The following is a 15,388-nucleotide window of genomic DNA, read 5'->3' as shown; positions in this document are numbered from 1 at the left end:
GGCTCCACTTGGGATAGTGTGCCCTTGTGGTACACTAAGAACCTGCAGTTCCAGTGCCTTATAAAATTTATTTGACAAACAGAAATTTGCCTGACCAGCATGACTGTAGGAGAAAGAAAACTACATCTACTGAAAAATAAATGCTCAGTCAACCTTGAGCTTATTTGCAATTTACCTACCTACCTACCCTAACAATTTCAATTTCCTTCTGCTCAATCAATATGAAATTTCCAATGTAGCCAATCCTCTGCTTTATCTGATATTTGATTTCTTTGACCGTATTGGAGTTCAGAGCCAATCTGACAGTGTGATGACCGCTGCCACTGAAACTGCCTCTGATCTTTATAGGAAAACTGAAACACTGGAGAGTAAAACTCTTCCATGTAATCAGCTATAGGATCCCAGAACACATGATCAGCTTGTCTTTCCTTGTAACTTTCCAGCTGTGCAAACTGATCTTCAACCACAGTGTTCAGTTCCTCAATCGTGAAAGAGAATGGAAGCAGCATAGTCTCCTTGCGTTCTGTCACAGCAAACTTCTGAAAATAATGATCATAATCATGAAAATTATATGCCTGAATTTGTCCTTCTAAACCTTCAATTTCTTTCTCAATGTCTTTGGCAAATTCATCAAAAAATTTCATCTTATCCTCTGACTTGCAGTCAAAGGATTTTAGATATGAGGATAATGACAAAGAAAAGGATTCACTTGTTTCTTCTTTACTATGATCATCATTCCATTGTTTGAAACCTTCAAATGAGGGAGAATCTGCCACCAACTCTGACCTATCTATCCATTCCTCCAAAAACATGAGCCAAAGGTCTTGAAATGACTTAACGGATTTGATAGGAAAACTTTCAATCCATTGTTTGCATTTCCCTTGAAATGAATCATAAAATAACCTTATGCAAACATCCTCATGTTTAACCCTAAGAAGCTCTGAAAATTGACAGAAATCTGTGATATGCTTCAGAGTTAAACTCAAATCTTCTCCATTAAATTTGGGACCATTCCTTAGAAAATATGCATCCTTGGGAAAATGATTTGGGAAACCATGAATTCCTGAGAAATCTATGCATGCATACCTTGAACAAAGAATGGCAGCTTCTGGGTCCTTCATAACTCCAGTGGAATCACCATGAATATATAAACCTTGAATTCTTCAACAATGGAGTCGCCAAGGTAGTTTTGCAGCCTCGAAAATCATTTTGAACTCCTGCTACCTTCAGAAATCCAATCTTAAAACTTCGGGAATGAATAAGCTTCAGGCTCCCGGCAGACGCACCAAAATGTTATCACAAAATCAGTACTAAGGGCTGCAACCAAGTAAGATTTTATGTAACTCTTTCAACCAGACTTTAGACTAGGAATTAGCCTTCCTAGTCAGAGAGGGCTCTCTCACAGACTTTTGATAGAAATCAATTACAACAACAGATGGCTAACTCTTCACACATTCATGAAAACAAAGCTGGTTGAACACATATCAAATTGGTCTTCATTGGGCTATGGAGTCTTACACATTTAATAAACAAAAGCACAGTCATTTCATGGAAGTCAAGGCTCTTTGCATTAGATGTTCAAACATATCTCACACAAACCACAGCTTGCCAAACATACAGGAAGTCAGAGCATTAGAAATGAATTCTGATTGATTATGTTATAACAAGGCTGTAAAAGAACATATAAGAGAAAACACCACCATCATATTTGAACAAAATAATCCATTGAGAATCTTGAGAAGAAACAACCACTGTTTTACTATTACTGTAACAAGTCTTTACATTGGCCCAAATAACTCTGTTTTTGTATAAAATGTCCAACCCTTTCTACATCCAACATTGATCCATATATAGGCAAACAAACTTAACCACCTCGAGCTTCCTCCTCCAGCATGAGGGGAGCCTCGAAGGTGGCTATTGACTATCCCTATCTAGTGCATAACTAATTTATTAATTACATAATGGCTAAAGTGAAATTACAAATGGTTTTCATTTAATCAAAATCCAAAATCTTTGCTCCTCGTAATATGATGCTTTTCTGGCTCTTAACACATGTCCTTTTGCTGCTTGGGTTGAGGTATCTTGAAGGAGAGTACACTGAACGAGCTAGCTTTGGATTCTAGTTGCGTGGATGGCTCATTAATTGACCAAGAGATGTGCTCTATTTTAACGGTCTTTGTCTTCCAACATTCTCCGAAAGTGTAGCAGCATGTTCCCCAAATCTTTTAATAATCCCAGGTATGGAATGCTACCATGTTTCTGATGTGCTGTAGGTGGTATTGATAGACAGGTGTTTCTCTTCCTCAACTCCCGCTCACAGTATCACACTAGCTGCTCTGCGCTTAAAATCATCACCTACAGCAGTTTCGTAGCGCGCTACGAAACTGCTGTTAACAACCTCTATTTGTTCCGTAGAAAATGAATCTGTAGTTGGTAAATGATTTGCTTGAGAATCTTGAGAATTCCTGTGTGCTCTTAGCAAGAAGTCTGAATGGAGTCTACCTCTGCAAACAGCTAAAAGGTGGGCATTTAAGTAATCCAAGTCCTTGTATACCCCTCCATACTACTGGAAATTTTGCTTCAGAAGTCCTTCGTACCACCTCTAAAGCTGCAACTTTCAATAGAAAGAAAACAAATTGACCTGTAGTTTCTCTTGTTATTTGTTCAATATTAATGCTACTATGAAGAACGTGAACCTTGAAACACATCCTAGAATGTGGCTTGAGGAAGGTAACACTCTGATTTTCTTATCTTGATCTTCTTCCCCAGGCCTACAAAACCAGGGCTCACTCCACTTCACAGTCTTCATTACTGAACTCCTCTTTACAACATTACTATCTTCTGCATAACACTGGGGCTGGTACAGGTTCTTGCAAAACATAACTTTCACTTAATTTCATTGCAGTTGTAGTATGGGTGTTGTAATGATGTCATGTACTGTCGCATTATCATTGATCCATCATCATCATCATTTTAAAGAAGATCGACCATCATAAAACCATAGCTCTTCTTATGAATATGATTGGTATCCTGTAGTTATAATTGATGACTGTATTCATGTCAGTGTCCTCCAAACAACCACTAATGAAAACTTCAACATGAATTCTAACGACAAGCAACAAACAGAACCAATAAAAGGACCTATACAGTGATCCGTTCAACATTTGGTGTTCTCCCAGCAAATGTCAAGATAGCGCAATGTCTTTCTGTATTTTCTTAAAGCCATCTTATAATCCCTTTTCTTGTAATTTTCATTCCCAAAACATTTCGCAGAATCTACTGCATTCATTCACCATGAAATTTCTGTAGATTTCTCATCAAGATCAGCTGGCCAGTCTGGATACAAATCTCCATCTTTGAAGAAATTAGCTATTCCATCATCTGATCCTTCTGAGATCTCCTCACAATCTGAAATTACCACATCTAGAGAAAGGCGGTCACTACTTTCTGTGGGAGTATACTCATTGCCACGCACAACTCCCATGCCTTTAATTACCTTCCCAAAGACAACACGCTTTCCATCCAGATGGGAAGTCCTTGTTGTTGTGATGAAAAATTGAGAGACATTTGTATTAGGTCCAGAGTTTGCCATTGACAACATTCCTCTGCGCTCATGTTTCAGTTGAACGTTTTCATCATCAAACTTTAATCCATATATTGATTCACCCCCTGTACCATTCTGAACTGAAATGTCTCCATCTCGTATTATAAAACCTTTGATAACTCTATGGAAAGGAAGCCCTTTGTAATGCAGGGGGCGCCGGTATGAGGGCCAATGCACAAAGTCCTGAAATTTGGTCATATCTTCGACAAGTTCCTCGAGACTCTGCTTTTCCTGTTTCGGTTTCTTGCCAGAGACACAAAAACCTTCTTTGCAATGGGAGGCACCGGCTTAGAACACGACCCCCAGACACCAGCACTATCATATGATCCTTGTCGAGCAGCTGTAGCTGCATATTGCCGTCGAATTAAGCTAACTACAATTCCTTGCACGCAGTTCACAAGAAAAACACGTCCAATCTCCACAGCACCTGTGACTTTGTCTGGTGATTAACGTTGTGTTGACATTGAAAAACCACAAGCGGATTGTGGAGGAGTTGCTTGCTGGTAACTGGATTTCAACCTGGGAATGCGTAATCCACCACACAGTGCCATGTTTTCATTACCATGCTCGTATGCTGGCTACGAAATAGAAAATCTTTCTCCAAAGGAACACAATTGATATATTATGGATTTCCAACATTTGCCTGCTTGCATCGATGGATTTCGGGTTTTTGTTGCTGAACATACACATGTACAGAATGCTATCCGGCTTAACAGAACTGTCGCCATTACTGAACTTCTATTAGGTTCCCGTGATCCTCGTTACAATATTATGGACTGGTGCGAAGAGGTGTTGCGGCTTTGAATACCACATCCGCAGATAACTATCCGAGACAACTGCAATAATTGCATTGTATTTCTAACTCAGATCACCGCGTGTTTCATTTTTTGGCATGCTCTGGAGTGCTTTAAATCTAGCTCTGTATACTTAGGAACATAATCCAGAACAGCATATGGATGTTTTGAACAAGAAACTCCACCATAAGGACGACTAGGCGCATCAAAAAACTATTCACACGTTCCAGATGTCAGCTATATCCTTCATTAGCTTTCATTACATAAGATTGCATGTTACCACGTGTTCTCTTAATGTTTTGATGCTATCGAAGTTATAAATCCACCATTCAACCGTTTGCACCAAGTGTAACTACCACAAGTGTTTCAAGGATACTACAGGAAACATTAAACGGCGCCATATATGTCTGACTTCAAGACCTTTTTGAAAAGAGAAAGTTGAGATATCTTGTGTTGATATGCCTGCTGTCTATTGCCCAGAATCTAGACGTCCATGTTCAGAAAGGGCGGTATTGACCTTGCTTATGCGCTCCCAATGCACTTATGATATTTCCAAGTGCCACTAAACCCTTGTTAATGTGAACACCTTCTTTGAAACAGAGACCATCCGCACCTGTCTTCTTCACCAATCACTTATTTAATATGAGACTTCCCTCTTATATCATTATCACCCAACAGAAGGGAATAAACTATTGAAGACTGCACAAACTCTTATTTGATTTACCCAGAAGATTAGCCACTAAACCATAGACACTGTTCTGCAACTGCTAATGAGAACATTAAACCAATACAAGTATATCAGCTTTATACACAATCAATCCATTCAAATTATTGTTTCGGTGCAGGGAGGAACAAAGGATCTGGATTTCTCTTGAACAATTGGGCAATTTGGAGGGCAGCTTGCCAATGCCACATATACAGCCTTGTGTAGTGCTTCTAGAAGTTTCCCTTAAATATCTGTCATTTCCCAATTTCGCAGCGCAGCCAATGCAAGGTCAATGTTTTCGCTACGAAATCACTAAAACAGATGGCGCTGCTAAACTGCTAACGAGTTTATGCGCTGCGAAACTGCTAAAAAGAATTCAGGCGCTGTGAAAACACCCAGTCTTTAAGCTAAGCTAAAAAATTTTGGCAACAGCATTTTCAGTGATAACACGTTGGAAGCACACGCCTTACATGGAGCACCACCTACCTCGAGAGCTTGCTCTATCCCAGGTCAACTCCTCTTCACCGTGTTGGGGCCAGGACACGTCCATGAAGAATCTGGAGCACACTGCCTGTCTAACCGAGCTCATCCACGGATCCCATCGTGATATTACCGGGGCCCACCACCTTCGTTCAACATTCCGAGGATTCATCCACTTGGCTAACTTCGGGGCATGGCTCTGATACCACTTGTTAGATCAGGTGCACAGCAAACATAAATACACACAGCAATTACCAAGCACATAAACACAAGAATTAACGTGGTTCACCCAACCAATCTGGGCTACGTCCACCAAACATAGGCATCAGGAGTTTATTAATTTAATCAGGAATTAACCTCACCCATCCCAACCATGAAAGACATTTCGTCAAACACATCATGAACATGTAATCTACAAGTTATAATTACATATTTGAACATAGGGATCTCGTACTTATATGAGAATCGTAAAGAAGGTCTGATTCTTTCTCACAATAGTTGCATTATAATCTATTAGGTTATACACTCGTTAATCATTCATTTACTAATCAAAACATGCTAAGATCCATAACTAAAGTATATCGTAAAATCATGCTTATAACCGGAATAATAACAATGATAGAACAACCATCAAAGCCACATAATAACAAGTACATTTACTCATGAAATACAGGGGAGAAAGAGCTCTTATTAACATATGCAAAAGCTAACCAATTCAGGGACTTCCACATACCACCCAATCCTAGATTGGGCTAAACCAAATCTTTCTTTCAACCAATCATGCCCGTGCCATATTCCAAGCATGAATGTGGGAATCACAACAAAAAAACCAAGGCTTCCTCAGGATTTATCATGTATCCTGCCATTATCGGTCAAGGGATTTCCAGACCCGAAACCCTCATCTATACAATAAGGTTTTACTGTGTATCCTGTCACTACTAGTCAAGGGATTCTTAGGCCCAAACAAGGAAACATACACTATAACCAAGCTTTACAACAATCCCACCATTACTGGTCTAGGGATTACTAGGCCTAAACAAGCATGGATGCCTCTAGATTTATTCACTATTACCTTGAGGAATTTTCTTGTCTCTGCCCTCAGGCTTTACCGTGTATCTCGTCATTATCGGTCGAGGGATTCCTAGGCCCTTGGGAATTTTTCTTAGACCACCTCACCCAGTTCTGAGACCATTTGGAAATTAAGCTCAACCAAATAAAAGAACACCATCACACCATGGTTATCTGGAAATGGCAAGGCAAGGCTAAAATCATTGTCACACCTAGCATAACAAATGTCAATGACTGTAACACCCTCCTCCCACCTCTACCCAAGTAACCAGCCAATCGGGTTAAACATGTGACAAATGGTTACTATGATATGCTTCAACTCCCTATATATCAGTTAAGGAACTGGAACCAATGGAACACAACCAACCTGACCTTCTACATATGCAACAAAACCCCCAGGATCCATACAACCCATCCACGTGAGCAAACCCTTAGACAAAGTGACTTTTTGTTGCATTAAAGCCTCAGTCACTCCCTTGACATGGGCATGCATGCGACTTGGACCTCCAGTTACTCCCACAGCAAGGCATGCTTATGACTAGCGACTTTTCCACGTAGTTCTGTGTTACTAACTCTAGATTTTGTGCCACTTTTTAAGGGCTAGGACTCAGGCCACTTTCCACAACTCCATGAAACTTCCAGAAATTAAAAGTAACATCAAAACAATGATACAAATGCAAATACTCGAACAAGGACTTGATTGGACCCCTACTCGCCATGACAGGAATTTTGTCAAACATGTCACAAGTATGCATTCTACAGGCTTAAACAACATATTTGAGCATAGGGTTCTCACACTTATATGAGAATCACTAAGAAGCATTGTTGCCTCATCACAATAGCTGCATTACCATATATTAATCCATATATTCATTGTACATTCGGTGATTAACCAAAAAATGATGAGTGCCATACATTTTCACTGTCATATAACACGCTCATAACCAGTATATAACCAACAGAAATATTAGGGATATAACAACCATATAAGCCACATATAAACAAGTATATTTACCCATAAAATACCATGGAGGAAGAGCTCTTATTGATGATTTCATAACCCAACCAAGTATGGGACTTCCACAAACCACCCGACCATAGACTAGGTTGAACCAAATCTTTCTTTCAGCTAGTCACCCATGTGCCATATTCCAAGCATGAATGTGGGATCTCATAAAACAAAACAATAAAAACCAAACTAGGGCAACCAGAGGCCAAACCACCTCAACCTTCAACTAGTTATTCCACCTCACGGTCGGACATCACTAACCATCACCAGATTGGTCTCTACCCAAGTCATTCAGCGCTCCAAAGCATCTGTTCCAACCAGGGCTTTCAGGATTAGTAACTCAACCCATAGCTATCGTCGAGCTTCCAGAGTGTTTGTCTAACCAGGGCTTCTAGGACTAGTAACTCAACCCACCAAGGGCTTCTAGATAATTTTTCCAACCATTTCTTCCAGGACCATTAGCTCAACCCAAGTTGTTACAAGGCTTCCAAAGCGTTTGTCCAACCAAGTCTTCCAGGAACAAATAATCAACCCACATACAAAGAGAGAAGAAAACCAACCAGAAAAGAAAATTAAAACCCACAACACCATGGCTATCTGTGAAATGGCAAGGCAAGGCAAAACCACTATCAATCTAGTAAATCTTCAATGCCAATGACAGATCATAACCAAATAACCACATGCATATGTCATGCATGACAAAACTAGCAAGGAAATCATACACGCAACTCGGTACCTGCAAGAAAAATCTGTTGTAGTTGTTGATCCTGATGTCCTCTTGCGCTTTCATGCTTTTCCTCTACCTTATTGCTCCAAATCCCCAGTATGCCACACTCATCCAAAAATGCTTCAATAAAACTATAAGTTTCCAAGAGTATGAGAGAGAGATAATATAAAGAGCTCCAAAAATGAACTGACACAAGTCTATCAACTAATCCTCAGAAACATTTTTATTAATGAGGCCTCTATTTTCTTCAATTTTCCATTATTTTCCTTCATTTTCCTCCTCACATGAAACCCGTGACCTTTCACCTTCCTTTTCTCCTAATTTCCATCATTTTCATAAATAAAATGCCAAATAATGCCTCTTTGACTTTCCAAAGCCTTTTCCATTGCCTTTGCCAATTTCCATAGCCATTATTTAATTACAAGTGATCCCCATTACTATGTTTTTGCCCAACATTCAGCTTGAAATACATGTCCCATGACCAAGGTCTTATTTTTCCTTTATTAACTTTATTACATGGAATTTTCACTAGGGCTGTTACAGAACCCTCCCCCTTAGGGACATGCCATCCTTGGTGTTCAATGACACCTACAATCCACAAAAATGTTGTAAATAAAACATACTGCCCATGGAGCTTTATAACTTAGCTCGTTGCAGTATTTACAATGTTCAACCTGCTAAAAACAAACTATCATGACAACATAACAACATGAAAACCATAATGACATGACACCCATACCGCTTATTGGAGCTTTATAAATAAACTCATGGTAGTATTTACATCTATATACAAATATACATGTACCAAAACATGTGCCAAATATTCGCTCAAAAATCGAATAGAGAAGTATACATAGCCTGCATATGATCTGCCATCTCCCATGTAGCTTCATTAGGACCAAAGTGCTTCCACTGCACTTTAACCTGCTCGATTTCTTGGTTCCGGAGCATGAGCATATTTCTCTACAGAATGCACTGAGGTTCTAGCTCGAATTCTCCTTCTAGATCCACCTACAAATCTAGACTAGTCAATTATATGATCAACATCTTTAACATATTTCTTAAGCAATGACACATGGAAAACATCATGGACTTTCATTATCGGAGGCATTGCAAGTCAATAGGCTATTGGTCCAATCCTTTCAAGGATATTGAAAGATCCATAAAACCGAGGTGCCAACTTGGCACATGATCCAATCCTCAAGGAGCTCTTGTTAGGTTTGATGTGCAAGTACACATGTTCCCCAACCTGAAACTCATTAAACCAATTGTTTTGATTTGCATAAATATTATGTCTATCTTGTGCTACCTTTAGATTCTTCTTGATTACCTACATTTCCTGTTTCATTTATGCCAACATGTCTGGTCCAATCAAAACCTTGTTCACTGGATCACTCCAACTGATGGGATTATTACAACTCTGCCCATACAATTCCTCAAACAGACTCATCCTCAAATATTCTTGATACCCATTGTTGTAAGCGAACTCAACCAGTGGAAGGTAGTCTTCCCACTTTCGTCATTGATGAATCACATACATCCTCAACATATCCTCCAATATCCTATTGACCCTCCCTGTCTTTCCATCTGTTTGAGGATGATAAGTTATGTTGAAGGCCAACTCTGTACCCAAACTTGTAAATAACTCTTTCCATAACCTAGAAGTGAACTTGGCATCCCTGTTTGATATGAACTTCTTTGGTACACGATGCAACCTCACTATATCCCTGATGAATACCTATGCTACATCATTAGTTGAATAAGTAAACTTCACTAGAAAGAAGTGTGCTACCTTAGTCAACCTTTCCACAACAACAATGATAGAATCATGTTGTCTAACTATCCACGAAAAAACTATAATGAAGTCCATGGAAATGACCTCCCACTTCCACACTGGAATCAGAATAGGCTGAATTAATCCACCTGGATGCTTACACTCTAATTTTACCTGATGACAATGCAAACATTTAGCCACAAACTCTTCCCCCTCTTTCTTCAAGTTCAACGAATAGTAGAACTTCTTCACTGTTGTCAATGTCTTCTAATATCCTGGGTGACCTAAAAACGGTTTCACATGATACTATCTCAAGATAAGCTTCTTGATCTCATTGTGATCTGGCACATATATCATGTCCATATATTTGACCAAGTCATCTGTTGTGAGACAATAGTCCACATCCTATGCACCTGTACCTTGTACCTTGTTGTAACATGTGCATGACCTCCATGTACCTATTATCCTGCTGACCTGCCTGTAAATCTATCCCATGAGAACTCATAGCTTCTATGTGGTTTACCTGTATCTGCCTGCTAAGAGCATATGCAACCTTGTTCTCTTTACCTTTAATGTACTTGATCTCAAAGTCAAACTCGTTGATTGTGGCCAACCATCTAGCTTGCTTGGCATTCAAATTTGGTTGTTCAAAAAGATACCTCAAATCAACTGTGATCGCTCATCAGTACAAATCTCATGCCAAGAAGATAGTGCCTCCACATCTTCGATGCATGGATGATCGCTACCAACTCAAGATCATGTGTTGGATAATTCTACTCATGCTCATTCAATTTTCATGATTCATAGCATACTACATGTCCTTCCTACATAAGAACTCGACCAAGTTCTATTTTGTAAGCATCTATGCATACCACAAACTCTTTGTCTGGATCTGCAATCTTTAGCACTCGAGCATTTTTCAACAATTGTTTCAAATGCTCAAAATTTCTTGCACATTCTTCTATCCATTCAAACTTCTTACCTTTTTGTTGCAATGATGTGATAGGATATGTAATGTAAGTGAACTTCCCAATGAACCTCCTATAGTAACTTGCTAACCCCATAGATGATCTTACCTTGTCCACATTCCTAGGAGCTGCCCATTCCATGATAGTCCTTATCTTCTCTAGATCCACTGCTATGCGTTACTTGGAAAGAACATGTCCCAAGTAAAGTACCTCTGTCTAAAATAAATTTATTTTTCTAAGCTTAGCATACAACTGATGCTCTATTAGCAATCTCAACACTACTACTAAATGTTCGTCATGTTCTTCCTCATTTTTAGAATATATCAAGATGTCATCAATGAACACAATAACAAACTTCTCTAGATAAGGACGCAACACTGTACTATTCATCAAGCACATAAAGGTAGTTGGAGCATTAGTCAAACCAAATGGAACTACAATAAACTCCTAATGTCTATGCCTAGTCTAGAAATTTGTCTCATGATTGTCATCTTCTTGAATGCATACTTGATGATATCCTGATCTCAGATCAATCTTCGATAACAGTATTGCTCCCTTCAACTGATCGAACAAATCATGAATCCTGGGAAACGAATACCTATTATTAATGGTCAACTTGTTCAACTTCATTTAATCAATGCACAACCTACAATTTCCATCCTTCTTCTTCAAAAACAATACTGGTGTGCCCCATGGTGCTACACTTGGCCTAATGTATCCCTTGTCAAGTATTTCCTTCAACTGCAACTTCAGCTCTACCAACTCTGGAGTGCTCATCCTGTATGGTGCTTTTGATGTTGGTGTTGCTAATCCAGGTGGATTTTTGTGGCACCTGCCTATTCCACTTGGACCCTTGCCACTGTCTCTTTCATTTTTTCAGTTTCCTATTTTTGGCAGTTTTTCGCGTCCTCGCTTCCAAAGCCATTTTGAGGCCTTAAATGACATTTTTGGGGGGAAATGGGGCAAACAGGAATCATTAATTCATGTTTTCATTCAAAAGTTGTATTCCCCAGAAAGATATTTATAGTGAGGTATTGTGCGTGTCAAACAGAGATCGTGCGCCAAAGTTACGACCCTGAGAAGTTGATGTACCAATTTACCCAAAGGGGGGCCATAGTTTTGGTGCTTCATCTCCTAGGGTTAGGTTTTTGGATGTTTAGGGTTTTCCATTGTTTCTAAATAATAAATATGCCTTCGGTCCTCATTGTAACATAGTTTAGAGGCATGTAGCCACCACATCTCTTCTCAAAGATAAGCTACCATCGCCTGATCTAGTTTATTTCCATTCTGTTTGTAAGCTTATTTCAGTATTTGATATTAATGAAATGAAGTGTTATTTCTGCTGCACCTTTGTATTTATGGTTATATATGTAATTTGTTGTGTTCTTGTTTAAGTTTGGATCAGTTTCCCCTAGTACCAACTCAATATACCAATCCACTTCCGTATGAGGCGATAACTTTGAAATCTTTGCGGGAAATACATCCTGAAAATGTTGTAAAACTAGGTACCTACTCAAGACATATGCATCATCAATTTCCTTACCTTTGTCACTAGAAATATGCACTGCAAATAACACACACCCTTTCCTATGACTATGCTTTGCCTGCATAGTTGTAAACCTTCTAATTGATGTTGCCTTATTATTACCTTGCAAGACTCTCTATTCTCCATTGTCATCCAAACACTCAATAGTTTTGTCATAACAGTCCACATTGGTCCTATGGAGATACAACCAGTCCATACCCAAAATCATCTTATACAAACTCGCACATGTTACAACAAGGTACAAGCTCTTACCCAATGATTAACTCGCTTATTGGTACTTGTAGCCAACTGTACTGACCAATATTCTACATGCACTTCTTTATTCAAACCACACTTATTCACCAGGTCAGGATTAACATAACTATAATTAGATCTAGGGTCAATCAAAATAGAAACAACTTGATCAAAAAGCTTACTGTCCATCTTAATAATAGACACCTAGTGATATGCCTTCCTGTTATCCAATGCTATATAGATCCAAGGAACACTCTGTCCAACATTCCCCACTGTCTGTGCTTCCTGAGAAATGTAGATTTGCGGTCTACCACCCAGTTATTGTGGACAATCTCTCCCGCAATCATCTTTGCCACAAGTCTAACACTGTATAGGCTTCCAACCTGCACCCTTGTTTTTCTCCTCAAATTGAAATCCCTACCCTTTGTTAGATGCATTGAACTTCTTGTGCGGTGTTACATTCTCTTTGTTACCTATGTCTTGAGGCCTTGCTCGCTTCTTATCCCATTTCCCTTTATTCCTTGCATTACCTTTCCAGTCTGGTTTAGTCTCATATATGTTCTTTGATTGCTCATAACAATGCTTTAGCTTTTGGATGGCCTCCTCCAATGATCTAGGCTCATCAAACTCAATCATGTCTTTGAATGCTATCAGCAACCCACTGATGAATTTCTGAATCTTTTTCTTCTCCTCCTCGAGGTAAGATACATATCTCAACACCTCCAAAAATATGCTAGTATGCTCCTCATCATTCATAGAGCTGATCCTTAGCTCATACAAATATTTTGCATTGTCGTCATAGTACCTCTTTGATAGATACTTCTTCATGAATAGTCTCGAATTCATTCCAAGTCAACTCCTCCTCATAAATATCTTTGACGTTCTTTACATCTTCCCACTAGATATCTACTTTACCTTTAAGATTGAATGTAGATATTTTGGCCTTCATGTTCTCTAAGTAATCGTGCAATCTGAAGAACTTATTCATTCCAAGGAACCATGCTTTTGCATCTTGTGTTTTCTTCATTTCCCCATCGAATGTTGGTGCTTTTTCTTTCTTGAACTCATCCAGAAAATACCCCCCTATCATTCCTCCTGTAAGGATGATAATGATGATGACCATGATACCTGCCAGAACTAGAACTAGAATAGTACCCATGTCCATCACATCTCCTATCTGGAGTATCCAAGAACTTGCCATATTTGATTGTGTCATCTCTATCCAACCTATACCCACCAGGATACCTACTGCCATATGCCCCATTAGTTATGTTCTCCTGTCCATGATTGATCCGAAGTGGTCCTTGTCTCTGCAGTTCTGAAAAAACTCTTAAGGATTACTGCATTAATCTCTGATTTTTTCTCTTGTGTCTCCATGATTCTGTTATTATCTTCTTTACACCTTCTTATCTATGCCTGCAAACTTCTCAATGTGTCTGCTAAGTTAGAAGAATTCCCAACACCACACTGCTCATCTCATCCTTAGGGAGAGTCTCGAGAACTGTAGTCTACCATCTTTCTAGTCATCTTTGTTGTTTTTCTTCCTCCAAGGTATATCATGTTAGCTAAACCAAAATATAAATAAACCAATGTACCTCAGTGTAGTTCAGGGAAGGATATCTCATCTGCAAGACCAACCAGATTAGTGCAACACACACACACACACACATAAACATAATCATATCAACATTTATTCATCGTTTCAATCATTATCTAGTCATCAATGCATGACCATACCAACCACATGCTATGACCTCATGCATGACAACTACAACCACATCAATGTATGCATAATGATATATAAGCACTGACATGCATAACTAATGCATAACCGACATACACTCATGAAGACCGCATACAACAACAACACTATCAACTTCCACATGGCGACATCAATGCAACCATGACCAACACATGCATATGCAACAAGCACATAGATGACAAGCATAAGGAACACATATATGCAACCAACATGAATGCATGACCAACACACTTCCCATCTAGTCCAATGGGTGAACCATGCTTTGATACCACTTTGTAACACCCTCCTCCCATATCTACCCAAGTAACTGGCCAACTGGGGTAAACATGTGATGAAGAGTTACTATGATATGATTCAACTCTCTATGTATCGGTTAAGGAAGTGGAACCGATGGAACACAACCAACTTGACCTTCTACACATGCAACAGAACCCCTAGGAGCCATCCAACCCATCCAGGTGACCAGCCCTTGAGACAAACTGACTTTTTATTGCATTAAGGCCTCATTCGATCCCTTGATATGGGCATGCATGCAACTGGGAACCTCCAGCTGCTACCACAGCAATGCATGACTGTGACTGGGGACTTTTCCAGGTTTTTCTGTGCTAGCGACTACGGATTTTGTGCCACTTTTTTAGGGCCAGGACTCAGGGCACTGTCCAGAACTCCATGAAACTTCCAAAAATTAAAATTAACATCAAAATAATGATAAAAAT

General features: G+C 39.3%; 1 pseudogene; it reads right to left on the bottom strand.

The window, feature by feature from the left end:
• Positions 1-3,157: 3,157 nt before the first annotated feature.
• Positions 3,158-3,802, bottom strand: LOC149202886 (peptidyl-prolyl cis-trans isomerase CYP40 pseudogene; annotated as a pseudogene).
• Positions 3,803-15,388: the final 11,586 nt, after the last annotated feature.

The sequence above is a fragment of the Pinus tabuliformis genome, chromosome 2_1 (genome assembly GCF_031772625.1).
Source record: "Pinus tabuliformis cultivar Carrire ecotype Pingquan chromosome 2_1, CPIR1, whole genome shotgun sequence".
Lineage (NCBI taxonomy): Eukaryota > Viridiplantae > Streptophyta > Pinopsida > Pinales > Pinaceae > Pinus > Pinus tabuliformis.
This window is presented reverse-complemented; position numbering and strand designations above follow the sequence as displayed.